Genomic DNA, 5,115 nt, shown 5'->3' with positions numbered 1-5,115 from the left:
TTTTTTTTTTTTGTTCTTCTTTCTCTAATTACTTTAGGTGTAAGGTTAGGTTGTTTGTTTGAGATTTTTCTTGTTCCTTGAAGTAAGTTGTATGGCTATAAACATCCCTCTTAGAACTACTTTTGGATCATCATGTTTTCATTGTTATTTGTTTCTGGGTATTTTTTAATTTCCTCTTTGATTTCTTCAGTGATCTCTTGGTTATTTAGTTGCGTATTGTTTAGCCTCCATGTGTTTGTATCTTTTACAGTTTTTTCCCTGTAATTGATATCTAGTCTCATAGCGTTGTGGCCGGAAAAGATACTTGATACGATTTCAATTTTCTTAAATTTACCAAGGCTAGATTTGTGACCCAAGATAGGGTCTATCCTGGAAAATATTCCATGAGCACTTGAGAAGAAAGTGTATTCTGCTGTTTTGGGATGGAATGTCCTATAAATATCAGTCCAAACAGTATAAGTCCATCTTGTTTAATGTGTCATTTAAAGCTTGTGTTTATTTATTTTCATTTTGGTTGATTGAACCTGTGTCCCCTGCATCTGCAGGCGGACTCTCAACCACTGCACCACCAGGGAAGCCCAGTCCCCTACTATTATTGTGTTACTGTCGATTTCCCCTTCTATGGCTGTTAGCATCCACCCCATGCATTGAGGTGCTACTATGTTGGGTGAACAAATATCTACAATTGTTATATCTTCTTCTTGGATTGATCCCCTGATCACCGTATAGTGTCCTTCCTCATCTCTTGTAACAGTCCCTATTTTAAAGTCTATTCTGTCTGATATGAGAATTGCTACTCCAGCTTTTTTTGTTGTTGTTGTTTTGGTTTTAGTTTTTTTGCGGTATGCAGGCCTCTCACTGTTGTGGCCTCTCCCGTTGTGGAGCACAGGCTCTGGACGTGCAGGCTCAGCGGCCATGGCTCACAGGCCTATCCGCTCCGTGGCATGTGGGAATCTTCCCGGACTGGGGCACGAACCCATGTCCCCTGCATCGGCAGGCGGACTCTCAACCACTGTGCCACCAGGGAAGCCCTCCAACTTTCTTTCGATTTCCACTTGCATGGAATATCTTTTTCCATCCCCTCACTCTCAGTCGGAATGTGTCCCTAGGTCTGAAGTTGGGTCTCTTGTAGACAGCGTATGTATGGGTCTTATTTTTGCATCCACCCAGCCAGTCTGTGTCCCTTGGTGGAGCATCTAATCCGTCTACATTTAAGGTAATCATTGATATGTATGTTCCTATTACCATTTTCCTAATTGTTTTGGGTTTGTTATTGTAGGTCTTTTACTTCTCTTGTGTTTCCTGCCTAGAGAAGCTCCCCCAGCATTTTTTGTAAAGCTGGTTTGGTGAACCCTCTTAACTTTTGCTTATCTGTAAAGGTTTTAATTTCTCCATTGAATCTGAATGAGATCCTTGCTGGGTAGAGCAATCCTGGTTGTAGGTTTCTGCCCCGCCCCCCACACCCACACCCACAACACTTTAAATATGACCTGCCACTCCCTTCTGGCCTTTAGAGTTTCTGCCAAAAAATCAGCTTTTAAACTTATGGGGATTCCCGTGAATGTTACCTGGTGCCCTTCCGTTGCTGCTTTCAATATTCTTTCTTTGTATTTAATTTTTGACAGTTTGATAAGTATGTGTCTCGCATGTTTCTCCCTGGGTTTATCCTGTATGGTACTCTCTGCGCTTCCTGGACTTGACCAACCGTCTCCTTTCCCATGTTAGGGAAGTTTTTGACTCCAGTCTCTTCAAATATTTCCTCAGACCGTTTCTTCCTCTCTTCTTCCTCTGGGACCCCTATAATTCGAATGTTGGTGCGTTTAATGTTGTCCCAGAGGTCTCTGAGACTGTCCTCAACCCTTTTCACTCTTCCTTCTTCATTCTGCTCCCTGGCAGTTATTTCCACCATTTTATCCTCCAGCTCACTCATCCGGTCTTCTGCCTCAGCTATGCTGTCATTGATTCCCTCTACAGCATTTTTAATTTCAGTAATTGTGTTGTTCATCAATTTGTTTGCTTCTCAGTTCCTCTAGATCCTTGTCAAATGTTTCTTGTATTTTCTCCATTGTCCCTCCAGGACCAAGGATAATCTTTACTATCATTTCTCTGAATTCTTTTTCAGGCAGGTTGCCCATTTCGTCTTCATTCACCTGGTCTTGTAGGTTTTACCTTGCTCCTTCATCCATAACAAATGTTTTTGTCATTTCTTTTTTTTTTTTTGATGGGTGGTACTGGCTTACTGGTTGTTTGGCCTGAGACGTCCAGCACTGGACTTTGCAGGCAGTTGGGTAGAGCTGGGGCTTGGTGCTGAGATGAGGACTTCCCATGAAAGATAAAAAATATATTAGGAAAAATAAAACTATAATGGAAACAATTGCAACAAGGTAAAACAAAACCGCCGCAGAAAAAAGAAAGAAAAAGCCTTGGCTATGGGGGCGGAGTTTAGGCGGGGGTAGAACTTAGGTAGGGCCGGGGGTTTAGGGTGGGGTGGGACCTAGGCTGGTGGGGGTGTGATGTTTGAGCATGGGGCGGGGCCTAGGCTCAGGACCCACGCAGCAGGGAAAGGCCCTGGGGGCGGAGCCTAGGCTGGGCACGTTCAAGCGTGTGGCGGGGCCTCTGCTTAGGACCTGCACAGAAGGGGAGAGGCAGCGCGTGGAAAGGGAGGCCTGTGGAGCGTGGAGTTCCCGAGTTTGCAGGTAGGGCCCTGAGGGTGTGTGGGTGGGGTTTAGGCCCAGCGTGTTGGAGAGAGTCTAAGAGGTAGGGCCCTGGGTGAGGATGTAGGGGCAGGGCTTGAGCTCTGCACCGCAGGAGGGAGGCTCTGAGGGCAGAGGATTAGGTCCAGGAGTCCAACAGGCTCCCTGGTGCCTAAGTGGACGGGGAAAGCACTGGCCGCATTCCCTTCCGTTCCTTCGTGCCCCTCCCCCACTGTCTCCCCCAGGGTCTCCCCTGTCCCTGCTGGACCCCTAACCATGGGTGCGTCCCGCTGGGTGTAGGAACTCCTCCCCTCCCCCAGCTACCCCTCAGGGGTGCCGGTCCCGGGGATCCAGCCTTTACTTTTGCTCCCCCTTCCCTCCCTCCCACTCCCTCAGGACCTGCTGGCTGGAGGGGGCCTCGGTGGGCAGACGTTCAGGCCCGGGAATCTCAGGAGGCTCCGGGGGCCCAAGTGGGCAGGGGAAACCTGGCCATGCTCCCTTTTGATCCTCTGCTCTCCCAATCATTCCTCAATTAAGCTAGTTAAGATTCCCTTGGCACACTAGTTAAGATTAATTTCCAGTTCTTCATAGCAAAGTCATTAGAGACTCAGAACACTTTAAATTTAAAAACATTTATTGTTGATAAATGTGGAAGTTTAATGTTGAATGTCCATAGAGCCATTACATTTTCCTTCTGGGCACACAGTTAAACATGTACAGCTTAGCCTGCAGTTAGGTAGGGCCGTGTGATTTATTTCTAGCCATTAGAATATGGGTAGAGGTGATGTAGGCCATTTCCAGATGTGGCCCATTAAACCTCCCAAGAACTCCTCCACACTCTCCTTTCTCTCCACTGCGGGGAAGCCTGCATGTTGAAGATGGCAGCTACACACAGTGGGGGCACCAGCAAAGCCCCCATCCCCCATATACTAGCACTGATTGGTTTGAATGTACTGCAGGTGAAAAATAAACTTTTGTTGTTTTAAGACACTATCTGGAGACTAATCTCAAAACAATGCCCTAACTCTAAGCTGTCCGGTGCAATACCTACTGGCCGAATGTGACTATTTAAATTTAAGTTTTAATTACTGTGGCTATTGCACACTTGAAATGTGGCTTGTGTAACTGAGAAACTGATTTTAATTTTAATAAATTTAAATTTAAATAGCCACATGTGGCTAGTGGCTACCATATTGGACATGGCAGATACAGAATATATCCATCATCACAGAAAATTCTGCTGGACAGTGCTGCCCTAACTAATAAAATAAACATATAGAGAAAACTGTTCTTATTTTTAAAATAATCCCCCCCCACCACCAAAACAAAAACAAACGAACAAAAACACCTCCCTACCGGGCTTCCCTGGTGGTGCAGTGGTTGAGAGTCTACCTGCCAATGCAGGGGACATGGGTTCATGCCCCGGTCTGGGAAGATCCCACATGTCGCGGAGCAGCTGGGCCCGTGAGCCGTGGCCGCTGAGCCTGTGTGTCCGGAGCCTGTGCTCCGCAACGGGAGAGGCCACAACAGTGAGAGGCCTGCATACCGAAAAAAGAAAAAAAACCTCCCTACCTCTTTAATGGCTAATTTCCCTCTGCCTAAAAAAAGACTCAAAACACACCTTTTTCACATTGTTACCTCTGCCTGCCACTGCATGGACAAGCTTCCGTCCTGCTCCTTCCTGCCTTTGCCTAACTTGGGTTCAATTAGAATTGAATGGGTGGTCTTGAACTCCTTGCAGTTTGGCTTCCTTCCCTACTACTCACCTGTGCGCTTGGCAAAAGTTCTGGCCACATCTCTCTCCCAAATGTTTCCTAAATAGTTCTCTCTGGATCCACTTCTCTCCTAAGCTCATTTTCACTCTTTAGCAACTCAAGGTCACCACACGTTTCAGTAACATCTCATCAGACAGACCAGGTCAACTCTGAACTATTTTTGCCAAACCACAGATGGGTCATGTTACCATTGTTACCCCATCAAAATAACCACAGGCTTTTCAGTGTGACAGAAGGCATTCACAAAAAAAAAAAAAAAAAAGAAGGCATTCACATTTAGACGAACACTGAAGGTATCATGAATCCTTGATGTTTGCAAGCTTAGAATTAAAAGGAAATAAATTCATTAGGAGACAGTCCCGGTACTGAGCAGGAGGGCTCTGACCACAAGCTAATTCATATGTGAGTCAGAGCCCTGTGAGGGAACTCTAGGCCAGCTTGCTAAAACTGAGCAGAAGAATTTGGAGACGGTCCAGACGGGAGCCACGAAAACAACCGAAGCATGACAAGAAAAATGGCAGTTCTGTTAGGAAGAAGCCACCTATATCAGGCTTTTACTGAGTACGCCCAGCATGGAGAACAGCTGTTGTGGGTCTTACTAAGAGGACGGAAGAAATGAGAACAGGTGGGAGATCAAGAATTTAGGT

General features: G+C 46.1%; 1 protein-coding gene across 5 annotated transcripts in view; it reads left to right on the top strand.

Annotated features, from left to right (window-relative positions):
• Nucleotides 1-5,115, top strand: part of LRRC39 (leucine rich repeat containing 39) — a 37,425-nt gene that overhangs the window by 6,417 nt on the left and 25,893 nt on the right. The window contains exon 1 of one of the 5 annotated variants that reach the window (XM_024751288.1): nucleotides 2,639-2,696. The exons of 3 other annotated variants lie outside the window; for them this stretch is intronic. The gene's annotated coding sequence lies outside the window, so the exon portion shown is untranslated. Of the gene's footprint in view, nucleotides 1-2,638; nucleotides 2,697-5,115 lie in introns of those variants that run through there. One more of the 5 variants, XM_024751289.1, reaches the window with a different exon arrangement.

Source organism: Neophocaena asiaeorientalis, unplaced genomic scaffold, assembly GCF_003031525.2.
Source record: "Neophocaena asiaeorientalis asiaeorientalis breed wild unplaced genomic scaffold, Neophocaena_asiaeorientalis_V1.1 scaffold147, whole genome shotgun sequence".
NCBI lineage: Eukaryota > Metazoa > Chordata > Mammalia > Artiodactyla > Phocoenidae > Neophocaena > Neophocaena asiaeorientalis.
This window is presented reverse-complemented; position numbering and strand designations above follow the sequence as displayed.